This window comes from Microtus pennsylvanicus, chromosome 22, assembly GCF_037038515.1.
Source record: "Microtus pennsylvanicus isolate mMicPen1 chromosome 22, mMicPen1.hap1, whole genome shotgun sequence".
NCBI classification, from domain to species: Eukaryota; Metazoa; Chordata; class Mammalia; order Rodentia; family Cricetidae; genus Microtus; species Microtus pennsylvanicus.
The window spans coordinates 15,791,620-15,816,037 of NC_134600.1; the positions used below are offsets into that span (position 1 = coordinate 15,791,620).

The 24,418-nt window shown below is 43.1% G+C and overlaps 1 protein-coding gene across 3 annotated transcripts in view; it reads left to right on the forward strand.

Annotated features, from left to right (window-relative positions):
- Ptprm (protein tyrosine phosphatase receptor type M) overlaps positions 1–24,418 on the forward strand; it is a 694,512-nt gene that overhangs the window by 556,069 nt on the left and 114,025 nt on the right. The window lies entirely within an intron of this gene.

The following is a 24,418-nucleotide window of genomic DNA, read 5'->3' on the forward strand; positions in this document are numbered from 1 at the left end:
TCTTTATTAATTGTGCCCCTACTTGCTGTATAGAGATTTTCACAGTGCTTACACCTGCACAGTGTCCAGACAGAGGTGATTCCTTTCGGCTTTCTCAGTGTGTTGTCGGTTTTAAGAAAGAAGGCCTCTACTTTACCGACTCTCGGGACAACACACTACAGTTTCATAGACTAGTATCCAAGTCCCAGGCTCCAGCGTTAGCACTGTGAAGCTTTTTATGATTCAAGCGGTGTGCACCACACACTGGGTGGGAAATGATAGCGGTAAGGAGATAAGCTGACATTACAAACCTTGGTGCCAAATTTTGGAGGAGATAATGCGTGTGATTGATGATTTCGTATTTTTTCTTTTTTTTAATTAAGAAAATTTTTTCATAAAATGTATTCTGATCATACTCCCCCCCCGAGCTTCCCTCAGATCATCCCTACACCCTCTCCCACCCAACTCTGTGCCCTTCCTTTCTCTCTTTCTTAAAAAAAAAATGTACACATAAAAATGGAAAACAAAATATATGAGCAAAAGAACAATAAAATAAAAATCATCCAAACAAAGCAACATGAGACAACAATACCATTGAGTCTGTGTTGAGCAACTATTACTAGGCATAGGGCCTACCCTTAAATGTGTGAGACTCCACTGGAAAAAACGAATTTGTCTTCCGTAAGCGGTGTCAGTTACAGAAAACTTGGTTAGGAGTGGGAGCACATGCCCACATCCCCCTTGCAGCCCTGGGCCCACATCTGGCTTGAACCTGTGCAAGCCCCTTGCATGCTGCCAGTGTTTGTAGATTCGTATGCATCTGGAAGACATGGTTTCCTTGCGGGCGTTCATCCCCTCCAGACTTAAAATCTTCTAAGCTCCCCGGTGAAGACATCCTGGTTAGGACCGAATGCTCCAAAGTTTCTCACTCTCTGCATATGGTCTAGTAGTGGGTCTCAGTGGTGCTTCCCTTCTCCTGGAGGAGGAAGCTTCTCTGATGATGGCCGAGCAAGGCACTGGTCTATGAGGACAGCAGAATGTCATTAGGAGTCATCTCGCTGTCACGTTCCCATGGCAACGCTTAAGTGTTTGTTTTTCCTCTAGGCCGGTGGTCTGTGCAGTCTCAGGTTCTGGCCTACTCTCCCAGGGCCAGATGTGGGTTTCATTTCATGGAGTAGGCCTTAACGCCAGAGAGACGGTAGTTACTCCCACAACCTTGGGACTAGTCTCAGAGGATTGCGATCACCATTTATCTCCTGGAGCCTATGCAAATCAAGCAACGTTCCGGACCTCACTCCGGGCCACTCATGGTTCTTCTCTTTGGGCCCCAGTGCTGCTTTTCCTTGGGCTGAGCTCTCTGCCCAGCTTGATTATCAAAGATCCACCACACAGGATACCAATAGCCGCTGAACCACAGCCGCTCTTAAGCATAGGCCCATGGTCCAAAGCAAGTAGACATGCGTGCCCAGCCGAGCAGTCACCACCTGGTACAGTGCCAGTGAGCCGAGACAAGACTGCAGAGCCACAGGAACCAATCCCAACCCTGTCCCTGGCATTTTATTTCATTCCAGAACGTTTTCTGACGAAGCTGTGCCTTATCGGCAGCTCTGAGATTCGCAGATTTTCCCTCAGCATTTCAATGTATAATTCAGTGAAATTGACAGCCTTTGCATATTGCTTCATGCACTTTTAAAGGGTAGCTTAGGAATTAATAGGATTAAGAGTAAGACTTCCAAAAGCATTAATATCTTATGAAAGACAAAATTAGGTTATTGAGAAAATATAAGCCTAATGAATAGAAATGATGTCTTAGTTCTAGCCAATTCTCTGCATGCAGATATTGCTCAAATGTTTATTAAAGATGTTAATGTCAAAGAGATTAGTTATCGGCTCAAATAACAATTCGTAAAATAGCTGAGCCCAATTTTTCATGGACTATTTAAAAATACCTGCCTTGTGATGTGTATAACAAACTACAGGCAATGCCTATCTGAATGTATGCAAAATTATTTTTCGCCCCCATCTCCTGAAGACATTTGAAATGCAGGTGCAGACTAGGGTATCTTGCACTCATTTTAAGCATCCTCTGATTGACAGCTCATTATGATTTTTTAATACCTTAAAAAAGTGCTGTTTGTTGATGCGTTTCAATAAACAACAAAAACCTTCCTCTCTCATTTGAGCCATTCAGAAAACCATCAAGAAAGATGGTTTTAAAGCAGACACGCTGAATCTCAAAATAAATAATAAATTTTTAAAAAGAATGGAGAAAAGGAAATGTGAACATACTGTATATATGAAAAGGAAGCAGAGGCAAAGGGGGAGGAGCTACTGAGGAAATACAAAATGGGAAATTCTCTTAGGAATAACCCCATCATCCAGTACCGCACCCCCTCCCACCCCATCTGTCATTACAGATCATGCCAGCATTGGTCTGGAGCGATGGTAGATGAACCTGTATGATTTTATGGGGGGAGATGTTTGCTAAGTAGCATCTCTCATGAGCCCTGAAGTCCTGGCCATGCCTCACTTGTCTCTATCACCCAATTACATCAGTTTTGTGGCCAAGTCTGTGCGTGAGTCAAACCATTAAGAACTAATGAGAAGACCTCCCCCACAAATATTCTTGCTCTGCTTTCCCTAACCCCAGGCAGTCTTCAGCCTAGGGTGGATAAGGACAATCTTCAAATGGGCTGCTTTTTAAATACAATTGGTGTGCTATGTCAATTTGACACCTGCTAGAGTCATCACAGAGAAAGGAACCTCGGTTAGGAAAATGCCTCTAAAAGATTAGGCTGTGAGCAAACCTGTAGGGCGTTTTCTTAAATAGTGACTGATGGGGGACGCCCAGGCATTGTGGGTGGTTCCATCCCTGGGCTGGTGGTCCTGGCTTCTACATGAAAGCAAGCTGAGCAAGCCATGAGGAGTAGCTTCAGGGCGCCTGTGTCAGCTCCTGCCTCCAGGATTCTGCCTGTTTGAGTTCCTGTCCTGACTTCCTTCTGTGATGAATAGTGGTGTGGAAGCATAAGCCAAGGAAACCCTTTTCTCCCCAAAGTGCTTTAGGTCACGGTGTTTGTCACAGCCATAGAAGTCACAGTGTTTGTCACAGACATAAAAAACCTGACTAAGGGAAGCCACATTAGAGCTGCAACTGGATTTAGCCTGCTCACTCATGCCTTGAACTGTGTGTGTTTCCTAAGAATTTTGAGAAATTGTCTAGCCTCTACAGTCCTCGGTTTCTTCACCCATAAAATGAACTCACTGCAGCAGCCTTATGAGGTTGTGTGAAGATTTAGTCATATAATATATCATAAGCACTAAAATTTTATCTAGCGTAAACATTTGTTCGAAGTATTAGTGAGGTTAAGAAAAAAACACTTCAATAACAAAATCCAAGAGAAATTTACGTTGAGTTCTTTATACAGAAATTGTATAATAAATTATAGTAAGGTTTCAGTTCATTTCTGTCATTTTTTAACATTTTTGTAGGCATATTTTCATTTACATAGTGGTGCAAGATACTTTTATTCAAAAAATAGGTGTGCATTGACCATACTTAACCACGCCCTTTTATCTCTCCTCTCCCTCTCACTAGCTCCTTCATTTTTCATTTTCATGTATCTATGAAAGTAGAAACATGAACATCTGGAAAAATATAATATATATTATACACATATATACATATTATATATACATATATGTGCTCATGCATATATATTATTACATATGTGTGTATATTATATTGTACACATTTTATATTTATATATACATATGTGTGTTATGCATATCTATGATATATATCATACATATTTTATCTAGCCATGTCTTGGTAACAGCTAAGCTGATTTTTAAGCCAGCTGTCGTGAACGGTGCAGCAATAAAGATGGCCGTGCAGGATCTCTGTAATGTGCTGGCTTTGAGTTCCTCTGGTGTATTCTCGGGAGTGAGGTGATATAGCTGGATTATACAATTTTTTCAGATACCTCCAAACAGATTTCCCCAGTGGCCAGACGGGTTGACATCCCACTGTATAGGAGCTTCCTTTCCCAGCATCCTCCGCGGCTTGTTCTCATCTGCGTCTTAGTGACAGCCATTTTGCTGTGGTGACGTGAAACCTCTGTATAGTTTTTTTCCTCTTGTTTTCCTTTTGAAATTATTGTACAATTACATCCTTTTTTCTTCCCCTTTCCTTCCATCAACCCTTCTCCTATCCCCCTCCTTTTTCTCTTTCACAATCACTGCCTCTGTTTTCATCGTTGTTGCATGCATCTATGTAGTATACGTGCAGATCTAGTCCTAAATATAAGTTGCCCCGTTTGTATAATGCTATCATGTGTGTGTTTCCAGGGCTGGCCATTTGGAATTGAGTCACCCATTGGTGTGTTCTTCCGTGGGAAGACAGTTCCCCATTCTTGGCATTCCTTCGTCACCTGTAGTTCGTTGTATGGGGTTGAGGCCTTGTGGGTTCCCCCGTCTACTTTAGCACATCTATTGGAGCCGTCCTTGTCCAGCTAACATTGGAGCAGTCCTGTTCATGAGACCATGGTGGAGTTGCTGACATTACTCCATTGCAAACTCCCCGATTCTTTGTTTTGAACTCTTTCCCCTTACTCTTCTGCAGTGTTCCCTGAGCCTCGGGTGTGGGAGTTCATAGTGTAGATGCACTCACTGAAAATGGGCTCCCCTAGTCGGCATGTCAGCTGGTTATGGAGACCTCACTATAATGTATTCGTCTCTGTCACTGCTTGCCTTTAAACATCAGAGAACCAAGTAAATCAGTACTTAGCACACTGAGACAGAATGAGGTACTTTGCAGAAAAGTGGCAGTATATTTCACCATATCCATACATGACTTCCTCACCCCATACCCATATTCTCAAAAATTCCTACTAAAATGTAACTTGAAAATAAAAAGTTGTGGGATTGATTCTATGGATTAAGACTGTAAAATAAAAAAAAAGCATATTTTAAAATGCATGCTAATACCTCTTATTGCTAAAATAATGTTTTTATATCTAAGAAAAATTCTAAGTAATGATATTGATTATAGACTGTAGAACTCTCTTCTAAGAAAGAGGGAGGGTGTGAGGGAAGGAGAAAATGGGAAGAGGGTCACATTACTGTCTTCGGCAAAGTAATATGGAGGGGGGGGTGTTGCCAGATTCCACAGGGGAACACTGCATTGCTCTACCCTCTGAAGGTTTAGTGTGGACCTGGGTTAAAACTGCTGTGCATCTAATAGAAAACTGCATGACCCAGACAAATGTTCAGAGTCCTCTGAAGGATGTGGGGACACCTGAGCCAACTTGGGACAAAAGTAACCTCTCTCTAAAGCCTGAGTGGGGATTTCCACGAGAAGTTGAAAGGGAGACAGTCCATGTAGACACAACGCAAGAGAACAGGAGTATTCTGGAATCACGACTCCAGTCCCCATGCCTGAGTCATGGAGATGTTAAATGACAAGAGTCCTACAAGGGTTTGATGGGTCATCATACGTGAGAGGTTTGGATTCCATGTTGTTTTGGAGGCTGTTGGAAGCAAACAGCACTTCAGAAAACAGGACTGTCCCTCCTGTGTAGAGATGGACACCTATGTCATATAAGCAGCTTGGGTTTTAAGTTTCTTCTCTGAGGCACACAGAAAGAACTAAAACTCCTGGAAGCAAATGAGAGGAAGGCAAATGTAATTGCTGAGGGAGAATTCCACATGTTCTGGAACATGCGGCCTCCAATCCCACTGGAGCACAGAAGGCCTTCCATACCTAAGCATCTCCAGGGACAAAAGATACAGAATCCTCAGTTGTTGCCCTGACTCCATGTGCTTGGGCTGCCGGTCTTTCTTCTTTTCGCCAATCCACAAGGAAAACTCGGTCATGTGCTTTGTCCAAGACTCTTGGAACAGTGGGTTTGACCCTATTCCTCTGTTCTAGACAGTTCTCTTTGCTTTCCAAGTCAACAATGTCTGAAAATTCCTAAACCCAGGAAGGCTTCACGAGCAATCAAGTAGTCAACAGAGCTATGTCCAAACAAGAGGGAAACGTGCTGTGGGGAGGTGGACGGGACACAGAAGCATTCTCCATGCAGGGTGTGTATTTGATTTTGTTCTAACAAGATGGCGTACGGCACATCTCACCAGGGAGACATAGTAAGTTGGCTCTAAAGAAAGCCAGACATGAGTCCCAATGAAAGAGGAAGCTGGCTCAATTGAACAGACGATGGTAGACTGTGAGCAGCAAATGGCTCAGACCTCAGGAGAAAGGCCTCTGGAAAGGGCTGGTTTGCTTATGTTGCCAGCAGAAATGGCCAGGTTCTTTCTTCAGAAAGCAAAGGCCAGTCTGTGCAGACCCTCAGGGGGGAGTCTGTAGGGTTCCCAAAAATGGAGAAAGGGCATGGCTGCACCCCGGGGGGTATGTTGTGGAGCTCACCTATCCAACCTAAAGACCTCAACTTGCAAGGGAAGTCCGTCACGACCTGCAGCCTCACCTTGACCACATGACCCCTGTGCTAGACGTGGGTGCGCTTGGCCACTCACACTCCTTCCTGACGCAACACTGAGAGTCATAAGGTGTTGAGTACTGTGTTAGGGCGAAGCAAGCTTGGCCCTGTGCACGGGGGGGATGGGGGGGGGCTGCTCTCCCTCTTACTACCAAGGGCTTTGTTCACTGAATTACGTAACTAGCACAGAGTTCCTCTGAGGAGCCAAGCAACGTACTATATGCGATGATATGTCCAATTTAGATAAAGAAATAGCCCTTCCAGGACATCCTGAGATGCACAGCTAACAGCTCATGTCTCTCTGAGGCAAGGAAGCTCATTTTTCTGTCGCTAGAGCTCAGACTTATGGGAAACGTAAGTAATTCTTTGTGCCTTATTCAAAATAACGCGTTGCTACATCTCACAGTATTTAGGAAAACACTGTCCCATTGCACTTATTTTCCTCAGAACTCTCTCTCCAGGGCACGAACCCTGGTTGCTAATTTTCTGACCGAACAAGAGGTTGTTCCTTTAGTCAGTCTAAGGTGGGGGAGCTGAAAACGGCATATCAAAATCCCCAGGCTTAAGGACAGCCGCTGAGTGTTTTCTAGGGAACTTGGATTTTCTTCAAATATGCCAGCTGCTCCATTTTAAATATTTGAGTTGCCTCTCTTTCTCCCTTTCTCTCTTCCCTATTTTCTAAGTAAAATCGTTGTATTTGTTAAAAAAAAAAAGCAAGCACAATATTTTGCATGATGACTTAGCAGCCTAAAAAAAAGAATTATCATTAAAATATCTCACTACCCTCTAGCACACGCCTGGTTTTTCTTTCCTGGTCTCCCTGCTTGCTTAGGGAGGCCAGGAGATCAGCCTGTGCCCTCTACAGAGATAAAGCCTGAATTCTGGCCTTCACATGCTGCAGGTTGGGGGGCATGGGCCCTGGGTCCTTAGAAGGCCCAGCATCAGACACCTGGTCTCTGCCCCCTGGGGCTGACTGACTAAGTAAAGTGCACCACACACCGACACAGCGCCTTTGTTGGGTTCTTGCAGAGCCTGGAGCAGGTAGAGGGCATAGCAGGATGTGTGACTCAGCTGCCGGAACCCCTTCACCATCCCGAGTGGCAGCGCCCCCGCTCCCCTCCAGCCCACGCACTTCTCCAATCTGCCTTTCAGTCCCCATTTCGCGGACTCCAGCACCAGCTGAGTCCATTAATTGCCGCAATCCGAGCAGGTTGTTTCCTGTCCCACAGGATGCTATACACACAAAACAAAACCACTGAAAGCTCGGCATGGAGAGTGGGGGCGGGGGTCGCTGGCAGGCCCAGTCGGTACTTTAGGAACGGCCACAGCTGCGCCTCCAGTGGCGGAAGCAGCCAAGTGATTTTTGACGTGTTCTTTTCTTTAATGGCGTGCCAATGGCAAGCCAGGCCCGTAAGGAAATGATAAACATTTCTCTCTGAAATTTTGAGATTGCCTCCAGCTCTTTGGGAAAGTTCTCTGTATGTGTGTTTGCAGATACTTTCTTATTGGATAGGAAACGAAATCTGTTTTCTGCTTCCTGCTTGTGGTTCAGTTTGTGAGCTCTCAGCTGTTGGGTTCGCCATGCCTGTCTGCTGCCACGCGTCCCTGCTGTGATGGTAATGGACTCTCTATCTTTCTGGAACGGAAGCCCAAATAAATATTTTCTGCTATTAAAAAAAAATCTACTTTCTTTCCATGTTATGTATCTGTGTTGAGTTGTGTACGTATGCGTGTATGCACGTGTGTGTGTGTGTGTGTGCACATATGGGAGACCAGAGTAGGGCATTTGACATCCTGCTCTATCACACTTCACGTTACTCCTTTGGGACAGGGTCTCACTGGAAACCTGGAATGAGGCTGGCAGCCAGCCACCCTCGGTGATCCTCCTCTCTCCACCCCCTCCCCCGCTGCCACAGGGCTGGTTACAGGTGTGTGCACAGCCACACCCTGCTTGATATGTGGGTCCTCAGGATTTGAACCCAGGCCCTCACGCTTGCTTAGCAAGTGCCCTTACCTACTGAGCCCTCTCCCCAGCCCCATGATTTTCAGAAAGGCAATGGAGGGAACCGGTTTCATTGTGTGTGCTTGGTTTCATTTTTATCAAGGAACTGTGTGCAAGGGTGTGTTTAATTTTTTGCCTGTTGCTCACCTTGCTTTCAGAGTCTCTGGTTTCTGCTGATTTTCACTTCAGTTCCTTGGGCCCTGGCCTCTACTGACGTCATACAGGAGCTCCAACTTGAGGGGGTTAGGTTAGACGTTGTTATTTCCCGGGGCTTTGTCCTTGCTCTGATGATAGTTGGTAGAAGATAACATTTCTGATTTCTCTGAAGCACGGTCTAGGCAGCTGTCTGGTTTCCATCTAGACGCTGCTGCTTCTTGCAATTTTCTTTCGCTTCCCTGGGAGAAGTTAAGCCATTTTCCCACTTGTTAGCTTGCTTTTAGTGTCTGATGCCATTAGCCACAAGTGTTTTCACAAGGCCACGGCCCCGGAGGGGCTGTCAGTGTGCCTGTGTCCCGGCCTCTGTTAGACCGCAGGGCTTTCTTGCATCCTGCGTGTCTTTGATTAACTTGATGGTGTCACAACCCACTCACAAGGTCACGGCTGCCTGGCCCTACTTTTGCTCCACATCAGCAGGTCAAAGTCCTAATAGCTTTTCTCCTCACCATTTTTCTGTCTATCTCCTTCTGATCCCACGGCCTATCCCTCATCACTTAAGGAGGTCACAGGGTCCCCCCTTTTAGTACTCTACGTTTGTTCTCTCCTGCCCTGGGGCCAGTTTTTCACTGTGAGACATTTATGGCCTTCCACTTGACGAATGTTCCAAAACCTATTGACTCTCAGAAACCAGGAAGCAGTGTAGCATCCTTGGCCCCTCCGGACGTGCATTCCGCTCGGGCTTTAGCTTTGGTTTCAACCTCAGCCGCTTCCCACCAGTTTCCTTTGCCCAGCTCTGCTGTGCCCTCTCACCCCGGCATGCCTGTGACTCTGGGCTGCGTCCCATGTGGTCTGCAGAGAGTGACTTCCAGGTTCTTTGCTCCACAGATCTCTTCAGAGCTCAGTGAGACCCATCCCCGGTCTTCCTGGTCTCCCCATAAGAAAAAAAACAGTTTCTCCACAACCCCAAGCTCTGTATTTTAACAATAGTAAACAGTTTAATAATTGGTAGCAATATACTGTGTGGTACTTGATTTACTCTAGATATCCATGGCAAGTATGAAATACTTCTACCTGATTCATTGAATTCTATGTATTTAAGCACATTTGCTGTATGTTGGGGAAATGATAAAGATAGGTATAATTGTCAGATATTACAGAGTACAGAGAGGAGTTTATTTGGAGTCTTGCAGTTCAGGGATGCAGTCTCAGATAGCTCTGAACTAAAGTTCCTAAGAAGACTGGCAGTAGGAACTTTATGAGGTTCACTGGGTATTGAGAAAGGACAGGAGCTACATGAAGAATAGAAAATACAGAAAGTCCCGGGTGGTGGTGGTGCACGCCTTTAGTTCCAGCACTCAGGAGGCAGAGGCAGGAGAATCTCTGTGAGTTCGAGGCCAGCCTGGTGTACCAGAGCTGGTGCCAGGACAGGCTCCAAAAGCTACACAGAGAAACCCTTTCTCAAAAAAAAAAAAAGAAGGAAAGAAAGAAAAAGAAAATGCAGAAAGTCTAAACAGATTGCAGATGTCCACAAAACAAGAGTCCGTCTGTATCCTCCAGACCCAGTGTGAGCTCAATGCAGATTCCTGTGCTCGGCGATGCAGGGCCCAGAGTCTAGGCCGCAGCTGATGTGTGTGAGCCCTGCCTGTTAATGGCCTCCAGGCTCCAATTTGGAATCTCTTTCAATGTTACCTTTGCCTAACGCTTTCCTTTATTTTTTCTCAACTGTTAAAATGATACGGACTTGGAGTTTGGGGAATAGAGCTCAGTTGGTGGAATGGCTGCCTAACCTGCATTCATCTGAGCTCCAGCACCATGTAAATCAGGTGTTACAATACATGCCTGTGACCCAACACCAGGACATGGAAGCAGGAGGCTCAGAAACCCAGGGCCATCCTTGTCTACATAGGGAGTCCAGGGCCATCCTTGTCTACATAGGGAGTCCAGGGCCATCCTTGTCTACATAGGGAATTAAGGGCCATCCTTGTCTACATAGGGAGTCCAGGGCCATCCTTGTCTACATAGGGAGTCCACTGCAGGCCTCAGACATCAGATCCCCAAGCCCTGCAAATGTTACAACCCTTTCATAGGCCTGGAAGTTGGGATTATTTTTAGCCCTCAGTGGCAGCCAGTATTATATAGCTCTTGGCCCTAAAACTCAGTTCTTCCTGTATCCAGGGCTTGTTGGTCATTTCTTCTGGTTCTCTACAGCATGCTAGCCTTCTTCAGTCTCGGCTCTCTGCTGTTTCTTGCCAACTGTATTTTTTTTCCATCTGCCCCTCACCACCCTGCCCTGGCCAGTAAGCTCTCAAACTGCTCAAATGGAGCTACTTCTGCTGTCAAGCAGCTGACTGCCTGGCCCCGTTTAGTCAGACCTGCCAGCCACTCAGCTGTGGCCACCACTGCCTCTGCCCACTCAGCCGTGGCCGCCACTGCCTCTGTCCACTCAGCTGTGGCCACCACTGCCTCTGTCCACTCAGCTGTGGCCACCACTGCCTCTGTCCACTCAGCCGTGGCTACCACTGCCTCTGTCCACTCAGCCGTGGCCGCCACTGCCTCTGTCCACTCAGCTGTGGCCACCACTGCCTCTGTCCACTCAGCCGTGGCTACCACTGCCTCTGTCCACTCAGCCGTGGCCTCCACTGCCTCTGTCTACTCAGCCATGGCAACCACTGCCTCCGTCCACTCAGCCGTGGCTACCACTGCCTCTGTCCACTCAGCCATGGCCACCACTGCCTCTGTCCACTCAGCTGTGACTCTCACTACCTCTGTCCACTCAGCGTGGCCACTACTGCCTCTGTCCACTCAGCTGTGACTCTCACTACCTCTGTCCACTCAGCGTGGCCACTACTGCCTCTGTCCACTCAGCTGTGACTCTCACTACCTCTGTCCACTCAGCGTGGCCACTACTGCCTCTGTCCACTCAGCCGTGGCCACCACTGCCTCTGTCCACTCAGCGTGGCCACTACTGCCTCTGTCCACTCAGCGTGGTGACTACTGCCTCTGTCCACTCAGCGTGACCACTACTGCCTCTGTCCACTCAGCCGTGGCCACCGCTGCCTCTGTCCACTCAGCCGTGGCTACCGCTCCCTCTGTCCACTCAGCCGTGGCCTCCACTGCCTCTGTCCACTCAGCCGTGGCAACCACTGCCTCTGTCCACTCAGCCGTGGCTACCACTGCCTCTGTCCACTCAGCCGTGGCCACCACTGCCTCTGTCCACTCAGCCGTGGCCACTACTGCCTCTGTCCACTCAGCGTGGCCACTACTGCCTCTGTCCACTCAGCCGTGGCCACCACTGCCTCTGTCATGGCTGCCACTCTGCTATCTCTGCTGCTGCTTTCTTCGTGGAACAGCTCAGCACACAGTGCTGCCAGGAGGAGAGAGGAGACTAACCTCATGGGGACTTCTGTTGCAATACAGGAGGGTGTCTCCAGGCAGCTCACTAAGTAATACTGAATGGCCTGCTTATATACACAGAGTGGAGTGTTTGGACCAATCCTAACATACTTTGTTGGCACCCAGTCACAGCCGTGGAAGCTTGTGTGTGAATCAGTCACAGCCTTGCTCCTTTAGAGGCGATTTCAGAGACCCCCTCTGCTAGGCCATTAGATGAGGTGCTCCCAATCCAGCCAAGGTCTACATGTTTGAGGGGTCATCATCCAGAGTCTAGTACACACACGCCTGGGGCTTCACCTTCAGAAGTCCGGACAATCAGTTGTCATCCTCATGACGCTTTCTCTGGGTGTCCATGGAGTGTTCAGAGTGGCTGGTGCTGATACAAGGGAACTCTGGCTCACTTTCGGACTGATCATCCTTTTGCTTGTTGCGTCCAAGGGAGCCAGGCAGAGCATCCAAGTGCCACTCTCTAGGGGCCAAACTGCCCCATCCTCAAAATATTTGTTTATTTATAGGGAAAAGAACATCAGAAATGACTATTTTTTTTTCAATAAGAACTTAAAATTAACCCATAGTGATTTTTAACAGCTTTTGAAGAGTACTTAAGATATTTTCCCCAGGATCCCAGGAAGAGATGGGTTCTACACCTGGCACTCAAGACCAGTATCTGCAGTGACTGAGTGATTTTAAAGAATTGGGGTTGAAGTGTTCAGCCTCAACCACCAACTCTAGGAGAAGGGAGCAGGGGGCAGTTGGAGAAAGCATGTGTAAAAACAAGTGACTGAGACGATTTGATGAGCTTCTGGAAGGTATCACCCAAGCTCATTACCCCCTCCACATTCCCCGTGTATCTCTTCATCTGGCTGTTCATTTCTAGCCTCTATAACATCCTTTATGATAACAGATAAGCAAATGTTACTGACCCATCCCTGGGGAGGGGGGAAGCATGTGTTAGGAACTATACCTTGTAGTCAGTTGGTAGGTTGGAGGATAGATGACAACCTGCTCTTATTGACTGACATCTGCATGGTGAATAGTCTTGGGAGAATGACAACATGCAAGATCTAGCGCTTATGTTTGGATAGAGAGCACACAGTTGGTGTCCTTTGGAGAATTGCTTGGTGTGGACAGACCTGCGTATCTGGGCATATACAGAAGTGTTCTGTGCTGTGTTAAGTGTAACTAGAGAACAACCTGGGTTTTCCTAGTCCCTAGTAGAAGCAATACAGAATTATTTATGTGTGACTTTAGTTGAGGCCACCATGTCACTGTTCAAGGAAACTCCATCATCACGTACAGTTTGAAACCTCCTACAGGGAATCTGAATCATGCAAGCATTTCACAATATAAAAGGTTTGGAAGACGGCCCTCTCATAGGTCTTTCTTGGCTCCTGAGATGATGATGATAACGTTGATGTGTCCAATATATACTTTATGAGCACTGTAGAAAGATAGACCATGATAAATGCCCCATTTACCATGCTACTATATTGTGATCAGGATTGCAAAACTCCCCCCCCCCCCAGCCATACCTCTATCACTGTAAACTCTCAAGTTCTTGTTCTTCCCAATACGCTGCAAGACTCCCTTCCCCAATGCCTTGCTTATGCAGACCTAAGGAAATCAACTTTGTGTTTTATTGATTTGACGTGTGGCTTTGTGGCAGGAGAGGTGTTTTTGCCCTGTCTGTGGTTTGGTTTGATTGGTACAGCACTCCTGACCAAGTTACTCATGATGTATTTCAGCATCTCTGAGCAGCAAACACTTCCCATGAATCTTACTGTGATGCCAGGCCATGCCAGCTACTCCTCTAGAGTGGTTTTCCATTGTCTGAGAAATTCAGAAAAACTATTCTGAAGCTATCAGCCAGCTTGGCTTATCTGAAGTGACCAGTTACAAACTCAAATCAAGTTGTGGCTTTTGAGAAACATAAATTCTCTGGGTTACAGCCACCCTACCCCAGAGAGGAAAAAGAAAGTAGAGGGAATAATAGACTGGAGTTATATGTTAAAGCCCAAGATCTTCTGGAAGATTCTTTCTATAAGTTGGGTATTTTTTTCAGCAGTATGACAGTGACAGCCGTGTCAAATGACTCTCTGGTTCCAAGGAACCATCACACAGTGCTTAAGCTTTGACATGATTTAAAACAGAGGCGATTGACACATAAGTTCTGTCTTTTCAAAAAAGCAGTAATACATAAAAGACAGACAGTAGACTAAGAATCAGAAGACATAGGTTCCAGTTACTGAAATTCAATCATTGAGCAAATCTCTCAGCTTCCATGAAGCAATTAACGCAGTAAGAGCCAGGTACCCTGAGCACCAGTGATGTTCTTGGTGGTTTGGTGGCATCTGCGTCACCAGAGCCCCAGTGTGGTCGATACAATCTCATAGACAAGCAGTTTACCATGGGTAGCACTGATTGGCTGCCAGAAACCTGTGTGGCCACGTGTGCCAACATGGACCTTGGGTCTACATAGACTTCCATGCCATGTTCTATGGGCCCTTCTTTGATTCTCTAGGCCCAGTTTTTATTTTATCCAGTTTCTTGATGTGCTGGTTTCTTTCTCGGTGTCTCTTGTCTCTCATTTTAACCTCTTCTTGCCTTCATGTCTGACCTCTCGCCTACCTCCAGAGCTCTAAGAATGCTGAGTTCTGATCATGTCATACTTATGGTAGCAGGTCATTACATGTCATTACATGCCACCCCTGCAGTGTGTGAAATGTGGCCATGATTATGATTCCATTAACTGTGTTTCTAAACTCCAGTAACTCAACTTTCAAGGATGAATAATGTGGACGTGTGGATGAAGCATTTGGAATTAATTTGTTCCACATTTTAAACTGTGGAAATTCGATGTCAGACACATGATTCATCAGGACCACAAGTAAAGGTAGATTAGACCTCATGGTGTTTTTGATCTGTCAGTCCCCCAAAAGGAGAGCAGGGGCTTCCAGATTCTTCCAGCTCCTTCTGCTGCGTGTCTTGAAATAGAGTAGTTGTATACCTGTGACTGAGATATGTAAAACATAGAAATTATCCAGTTACTCGTTATATTATGGATTTTAAAGATTTCTTCCTTCCCTTTATCTTCTACTGTTGCCCTTTAGGGGGACATGGAAAACCTTTTATCTATTTACATCAGGGAAATTATACAAGAGATTCTGAAAATTATAATGTATTCAGCATTAATTATAAACATGTAGCATATGTTTTATATGTATTGTATTTATATGCCTTAGGTAATTATGCATTTGAGTTCCCTGCCAATTTTATGGCCAAAATATTTTACTTGGCTGATTACTAAGTATATTTTAAGCTTACTTCTTGAAACATGAAGTGAATATACTATAAATCCAATTAACATGATTAATTTGCCTAAAGAGACTTGCCTGCCTTTATTTCTTTCCCCTGTTTTAATGATGAAAAACAGTTGCAAGAGTCCAAAATAACTTAATTTGTTTTTAATGCTTTCTAAGCCAAATTTTATAGTTATTTTCCTTTATAAGCAAAACACAATCTTTGAAACATATTTAGGATATAGCAGAAAAAGAAAGTTTAACATCACAGTTTCTAGCAAGCCTTTAAGATCATAAGGTATTTGGATCTTAAGTTTTAAACCTTGTTTTTCCTACTTATCTTAAAAGTTTCCTTATCTTTGTCATGAACAGCACTATAAGTAATTTTTTGAACTAACTGACGTTATTTTCTGAAAGTATTTTCTACAGGCAGAGTAGAGTATAAAATTATTCAGGTTTACATTATATTGACAAGTTGCTTTCATGAAAGGTTAAACTAATTCAGATTTCCTTCACCATCCCATTTAAATGTTTTCCAGAATTCACTATCACTAAAGTTAGCATTCATCTTTCTTTTATTGGGCGCCTCTTTGATGGGCTGAAAATGTGTCCCTCATTAGTGTGCCTTCTGAACACACATCATGTCTTCCTGTTTGCATCAAATAGGAGTTTCCCTTGGTGAATTGTCCATAACCTTTGCAGCCTTTTCTGGGGAGGGTCTCATAGGGTGTGTGATCTTTTCTGTGGCCTCCTGTGTTCCTCTCCTGTAGAAATTTGTAAGAAATCTTCAGTCTGTGTGTTTCCATGAAGTTAATATCACTTTGTCTGTCAGAAATATGGTAAATTTTAGCCACACAGCCTCATGAAAAATCTGGTGCAATTTTATAAAGCTTAGGAAACTTGGTTTCTACCTATTAATATGTTTAATTTATTCATTTATTTGGAATGCCTTTAGCTTTTTCAGTAAAGTTTCAAAATATTCATGATAAACCCCAGTATATGTCTTATTTATGCATACTTTTTGTTTTTTATACCTCCTTATTGAAAATATATTTTTCGCACATAATATATCAAGATATATAGTTTTCCCTCCCTGTCTTTTACCCAGCTCCTCTCTATCTTCCTCTCATCTGGATTCATCCCCATTCTGTTTCTCATAAGATAGCATAGGCAACTAAGGGCTAATTCTAAAATAAAATAAAATTTAAGATAACAAAACAAAATTAACATCAGAGTTGGACCAAATAGGAGACCAAGAAAAGACACAAGACACAGAGACCCACTTGTTCACACACTCGGGAAACCCGTAAAAACCCAAACCTGGGAGCCATAAGGTGTCCACAAGGCCTTGTGTAGACATGCGCACGCCTGTGCACACTGCCTCAGTCTCTGTGAGTGAGGAGGATCTGTGATCAGGTTGATTTAGAGGGCCTTGTGTTCTTGGTATTCTCCATCCATTCTACTCCTATTTCTTTCCCCCTCTTTTTGGGGGTTCCCTGAGCCCCAAGGGGATGGATTTAATGGATCCGTCTCTTTTAGGGCAGAGTGTTCCAAGGTCTCTCACTCTCCCCATAACATCTAGCTATGCTCTGTATCTGTTTCCATACGGTAAAGGAGGAAGCTTCTCTGATGGCAGCTGAGCAAGACACTGATCTATGAGTATGCAGAATATCAGTAGGAGTCATTTTATTGGTACTTGAAAAAATTCTATAATAGTAGTCTTTGGGTTTTCCCTAGATCCCTGGACTATCTAGTCTGTTTGCGGTCACCCAAGCCATGTCAGGTATGGGTTCCATCCCATGGAATGGGCCTTAAGTCAAATCAGATACTTGGTTGGTTACTCCTACAAGGTTATTGGCACCATTGCCCTAGTATATCTTACGGGCAAGACACCATTGTAGATCAAATGGTTTGCGGCTGGCTTGGCATTTAAGTTTTCCTTTTGGTAGCCTGCAGAGTATGTTCTTGTACCAAAGACACTAGAACACAGGGGTAGAGGTTCTATGTAGGCACCAGCTAGACTTCTTCATGTTCAATGAGTTGTGTAGGTGTTTTCTACAGCAATGAGGCCTTGCCGTCAGTTTGTGGAGAATAGCCCATGTTCTCAGCAACAACCTGGATTATTTGGGTGTCCCCCTGGTTTTCCTTTGACCAACAATTCAATTATATGTAACCAATCCCAGTACTGAAAGCTTCTCTTGGTAACAAAAGATGGTGAATTGGGGCTCTCTATCCCCCATTATTTGGTGATTTCGTTTATATTGTCTTAATATATGTATATATTTTTAGGAAGCTTCTATGTATTAGATTTACATAATACTTCTCAAATGGTCCTTAATTTTAGCTGTCTTTTCCCATATTCCCACCCTTAGCCCCAACATCATCCGTAACTATCTATTCTGTTTTTCTTACCTAATGAACTCTAACGGTCTCAGCTAGTCTCCTACTCTGCACCTAACCTCTGTGGTTCTGTGCACTGCAGCTTGGTTATCATTGATTAACAGCTAATGTCCATATATAAGCAAATACATACTATTTTATCTTTCTGTATCTGGGTTATCTCACTCAGGATATTTTTTTTCTTGTAAGTTTCCATTCATTGTGTTAATGGGCCATATTTTCTCTATCCATTTTTCTGTTCAAGGACATCTAGGTTATATCCAATTTTCTGGCTGTTGATAATAGGGCAGAAATGAACATGGTTGAACATGTATCTATCTCTATGGTAGCATGAAGCATCCCTTATATGCCCAAGAGTGGTGTAGCTGGATCTTGAGGCAGATGCCCATCTTCTCGAGGAACCACCGCACTGATGTCCATAGTGACTGTGCAAAGCTTGCAACCCTACCAGCAATGAAGGAGTGTTGCCCTTACTCTACATCCTTGCCAGTATAAGATGTTGTTTTATTGATCATGACCATTATGATGGGTGTAAAGTGAAATATCAAAGTAGTTTTAATTTTTATTTGCCTGATGGCTAAGGATATTGAGCATTTCTTTCTCAGCCATTTGCGTTTCCTATTTTGCAACTTCTCTGTTCAGATCTGTACCCCATTTTTAATTGGGCCGTTTGTTTTCTCAATGCTCTTCGGTTTTTTTTTGAGTTCTTTATATATTTTGAATATTAGCCCTCTATCAGACACATAGTTCTTAAAATACCTTTTCCCAGCCTGTAGGCTGCCACTTTGTCCAAATGGCGGTGTCCTTTGCTGTACAGAGCCTTTCGGTTTCACGATGCCTCAATCTTTGTTCATGGAGTCTCCTGTGCCAATGAATTCAAGGCTGCTCCAACCCTCCCTTCTATCGGGCTCAGTGAATCAGACCTTGTGTTTTGTGCAGGGTGACAAGTATGGACCAGTTTGCAATCTTCTACATGCAGCCGTCCAGTTTGATCAGCACCATTTGTTGAAGGTGTTTTCTTTTTTCTAGTCTGCGCTTCTGCTTTCTTTATCAAAAATCAGGTGTCCAGAGGTGTGTGGACTTACGTCTGGGTCTTCATTAAGTTCCATTGGTCAACATGCTTGCTTTGTGTCAGTATCACGCTGTTCCCATTACAGTTTCTCTGCAGTACAACTTTAAATCTGGGATGCTGTACCTCCTGTGGTTCTCTTTTTATCCAGATTTGTTTTAGCTATCCAGAAGTCTTAGCGTTTCCATATGAAACTGAAAGTCATTGTTGAAAGGTCTGTGAAGAATTGTGTTTGCATTTTGAGGGAGATTACATTGAGTCTGTAGATTGTTTTTGGTAGGACTGCCATTTTTGCTATGTTAATCCTACCAATTCATGAGCATGGAAAATCGTTTGATATCTTCTTCAATTTCTTTCTCTAATGTCAAAAGATTTGATCATATAAATCTTTCACTTTGGTTAGAGTTACCCCAAGCTATTTTATATTATTTGAGGCTATTGTGGAGTGTTGTTTCCCTGATATCTTTTATTGCTCATTGTATATAGGAGGGATATTGAGTTTTCTGAGTTAATTTCATATCTAGTTCCTTTGTTAAAATTTTTTATCAGCTGTAGGAGTTCTTAGGGTCACTCACGTATACTACCTTCCATCTGCAACAAAAGATGCTTTCACTTATTCCTTTCCATTCCGTATCCCCTGATCGTCTTCATGTGTTTTATTGCTCTAGCTGAGACTTCAAGTCCTCTATGGAATAGGTGTGGGTAGAGTGGGCAACCTTGTCTTGTTCCTGATTTTAGTGGAATTGCTTTGAATTCCACTCCATTTAACTTGTTGTTGGCTATGGATTTGCTATAAACTGCCTTTGTCCTGTTGAGGGATGTACCTCATCTCTCTGGGACTTTTATCGTGAAGTAGTGTTAGGTTTTGTCGAAGGCCTTTTCTGCATCTAATGAGATGATTGTGTGTGGGTTTTTTTTTTTTCAGTTTGTTTATATGGTAGATGACGTTTATTAATTTGCATATGTTGAACTATCCCTACATCTCTGGGATGAAGCCTACTACATCATAGTGGATGATCTTTTTGATGTGTTCTTGGATTTGGCTCGCAAGTATTTTGTTGATAATTTTTGCATCTATGTTCATAAAGAAAATTGGTCTGTAATTGTCTTTCTTTGTTGGGTCTTTATGTGATTTGCCTATCAGGGTTACTGTAATTTCATAAAATAAATTTGCCAGTGTTTCTTCTGTTTTAATTTAATGGATTAATTTGAGAAATACTGTCACTAACTCTTCTTTGAACACCCATTGAATTCTGTGCTAAAACCATCTGGCCCTGGGCTTTTTTTAGGTGTTATAGGAGTGTTTAAATGGCTTATCTGATTTAATTTTGGTAAGTGGTATGTATATAGAAAATTATTCAATTATTTTAGATTTTTCAATTTGGTGGATTACAAGTATTTAATATATGTTCTTACAATTCTCTGGATTTTCTTGTTGTCTATATTTATGTCTCACTATTTATTTTATTTGATTTGGACATTATTTCTTTACCTTTTAGTTAATTTGGATAATAGCTTGTCAGTCTTATTGATTTTTTTCAAAGAACCAATTCTTTGTTTCATTGACTCATTGAATTGTTTTTGTTTCTGTCTAACTGATTGTTTCTATTTGATTATCTATTTGTTTTTATTTGATTAACCACTGAGTTTGATTATTTCTTACTCTCTACTCCTTTTGGGTATAATTTCTTTTTTTTTTTTTTGGTCTAGAGCTTTAAGATATACAGTTAAGTTACTAATATGAGATCTCTCCATATTTTTTAATGTGGGCATTTAGTGCTGTGAACTTGCTTCTTAGAGCTATCTTCATTGTGTCCCATAAGTTTGAGTATATTATATATTCATTTTCAATTCTGTAAAGGCTTTAGTTTCTTTATTAATTTCTATCTTGACTTATTATTCATTAAGTAGTGAGTTGTTCTGTTTCCATGAGTTTATAAGCCTTTTGTTGTTTCTGTTTTTGATATCCAGCTTTAATTCATGGTGGCCAGAAATGATGCAAGGTGGTTATTTCAAATTTTCTTGTATATGTTGAGACTTGTTCTGTGTCCATGTTGGTGATCAATTTTGGAGAAAGTTCCGCGAGGTGATAAGAAAAAGGTATACTCTTTTGTGTTTGGGTAAAATGTTCTGTAAATATCCATTAGGCATTTGGTTTGTGATGTCAGTTAGCTTCAGCATTTCTGTATAGTTTTCTCTGGATTACTTGTCTAGTGGCAACTATCAGTGTGTGAGAATCAATATGTGATTTAAGCTGTAGCCGTGTTACTTTATTAACATGGGTACCCTTGTGTTTGGTGCATGGTGTCAAGAATTGCAATGTCATCTTGGTGATTTTTCCTTTGATAACTATTTAATGTCCTTCCCTATCTCTCTGATTAGTTTTAATTTGAAGTCTATTTTGTGAGATATTAAAATGTCTACACCATCTTGCTTCTTAGGGCAATTTGTTTGGAATACCTTTTTCTGTCCTTTTGCCCTTGGGTGATGTCTATTCTTGATGTTGAGGTGTGTTTCTTGGATGCAGCAGAGGAATAGATCCTGTTTTCTCATTCATTCCTTTAGTCTGTGTCTTGTTACTGGAGAATTGATCCATTTATGTTGCAAGATACCTTTGAGCAGTGTCTGTTGATTTCTGTTATTTTGGTGGTGGGGCGTGGGGGTGGTGATGGTGGTGTGTTTGTGTGTGTATGTGTGGGTATTTCACCTCTTTATTTGTTGGTCTGAGATTATTTATTCTTTGTATTCTCTTGGAAATGTTTAGCCTCTTTGAGATCGAGATTTCTTTCTAGTACCTTCTGGATTTGTAGATAGATTGCTTAAAGTTAGTTTTATCATGGAATGTCTTATTTTCTCCATTTTCTTACTGTGATTGACGGTTTTTCTGGGTATAGTAATCTGAGCCAGCATCTGTGGTCTTTTAGAGTCTGTAGAAGATCTGTCCAGGTATAGGAGGAGAACGCTTGTTCGTTCCCAGCCGCCTAGACCAGAAATAATCACACAGAAACTGTATTAATTAAAACACTGCTTGACCAATCACTTAGGCACGTTGCTAGCTGGCTCCTGTATCTTAATTTAATCCATCTCTATTAATGTGGGCATCACCACAAGGTCATGACCTACTGACAAGGTTCTAGTATACTCCCACGGGCGTCTTTCTCCTTCGGTGGCTACCTGGCATGTCTCTGACGCTGCCTTCTTTCCTCCTCTATTTGCTTGGACTTCCTGCCTTGCCCTGTTCTGCACTGCAATAGGCCCAAAGCAGCTTCTTTATTAACCAATGGCATTCACGGCATACGGAGGGAAATTTCACATCATCTGGCCCTGGTGGCTCTTAGAGTCTCTATTAAGAAGTCTGATGCTATTCTAATGGGTCTGCTTTTATATGTTAGTCCTTTGCCTTTTAATATTCTTTGTTTGTTCTGTACATTTAGTGTTTTGATTATAATGTTTCAAGGGGACTTTCTTTTCTGGTCCAGTCTATTTGGTGTTCTGTATGCTTCTTATATTTTAATAGATATCTTTTTCTTAGGTTAAGGAAATTTTCTTCTATGCTTGTTTTGAAAATTTTTCTGTGCCTTTGACCTAGGTTCCTTCTTCCTCCATTCCTGGTTTTTGTTTGGTTTTGGTTTTTTGAGATAGGTTTTTATTTTATTTTATTTTATTTTTTGTAGCATTGGAGCCTGTCCTGGAACTAGCTGTTGTAGACCAGGCTGGCCTCGAACTCACAGAGAACCTCTGGCCTCTGCCTCCCAAGTGCTGGGATTAAAGACATGCGCCACCACAATTCAGTTCATTGCTATTATTCTTAGATTTGGTCTTTTCACCATATCCCCACATTTCCTAGATGTCTTGTGGCAGGATGTTTTTAGATTTAATGTTGGAGTATCAATTTCTTCTCTTGTGTCTTCGATTTCTGAGATTGTCTCTTCCATCTCTTGTATTCTGTTGGTGAGGTTTGCCTCTGAGGTTCCTGTTCAAGTTCCTACATTTTTCATTTCCAGATTTTCCTCAGTTTGGATTTTCTTTGTTGATTCTTTTTCCACTTTTTGCCTTGAACTGTTTTGTGTACTTCCTTCTATTATTTGTTTATGCTCTCGGGTTTCTTTAAGGGTTTTATTCGTTCCCTCTTTAATGACCTCTTCCATATACAGAAAGGCTATTTTAAGGTATTCTTCTTGTGCTTCAGTATGTTGTAGTAATCAGACCTGCTGTGTTGGGTTGCTGGACTGTGGTGGAAACTATTATCATGGTTGTTATTGTACTTTTAAACTGATGTCTACGCATCTAGGTTCAGAAGATGGTAATTCTAGGAGCTGATACCTGGCCTTATCTTTGCTAGGTGGGTGTTGTGTTCCTTGGTTTCTGTTGGTCTCTCTGGTTCTTAAGAGAATATGATGACTATTAGGATATGGTTGACTGTTAGGAGATTCTTCTGGGATTCTGATAGGTGTGCCTCCTGCTTCCCTGACCAACATAGCCTGTGGGTTCCCAGGAAAATCAAGTATGCTGGGATGGGGGTAATTATGGCAATGGGGTCTTTTTGAAGTTGCCTTTTACTTTTTTGTGGGTTTATATGGTGGATACTCTCATACTTTATCGTCACATGGTACCAAGCTCTAATGTGTAAAGTTAAATGTGTAAAGACCTCATTTGTTTGCACAGATAAGTAGAAGAAAGATGGATAGATAGATAGATAGATAGATAGATAGATAGATAGATAGATAGATAGACAGACAGACAGATAGATGAATAGATGGATGGATGACAGATGGATAAAGATAGATGGATAGATTGATAGATGAATGATTGATAGATTAGATGCATGTATATAAATATGAGCATGTATGTAGACATGCATGCATTATATTCTTTGTATGCCGCACCTGTGTCCAGAAATATTGCTCAGTAGTTTTTATTTCAATCATTTGTCTGAAAACTATTTTATAGTTGTAGTGGGGAATCATGTCAGGTTTCATTGTTGACAGCTTGCCTCATTCACGTCCCACATATTTTTCCGTTTCTATTCTAATGCTGTCTAGAACCCCCAGTACAATGCTGAATAAAACTCAATATAATATAGATGTTAGGCAGTAGATGTATTTCTTTGCATATCCTAGCCTGCAATGCCATCTACAGGGCCTGTAGCCATACCAACACGGAAACCTAGTCGTGACCCCCAACTTAAAACAAAGCTACCAGTCCCACCCAAGATGGAAATCAAACTACCAACCCTGCCCTGACACAGGCAAACTCCGGAGCAGTGTTCTGCTAGTATAGGTATTAGCAGTGCCCGTGCAGATATGATAGCAGAGACCAGGAGCCCCACCAAAACCTCAGTGCTCATCTGGGAGTCTCATATGACCCAGGAAACAAGGGTGTCTCCTGCCTGAGTGCAAGCTATAACAAGGATACCACTCAACCTCTGAACACCGGTCCCCTCAAACCCGTGGCATCCCAGAAATCTCCGTCACATAGATGCTGCCAGCTGGCCTGAAAGCAGCCCTAACCCGGGAGGGCTAATGAAGATCTAGACCCCTGATTTCGACCACACACAGGACGTGAAGTGGCGCAAAGGGAGAAGTGGATACCCCACGCAGTTAAAGTCCTCTAGGGAAGCACGCAG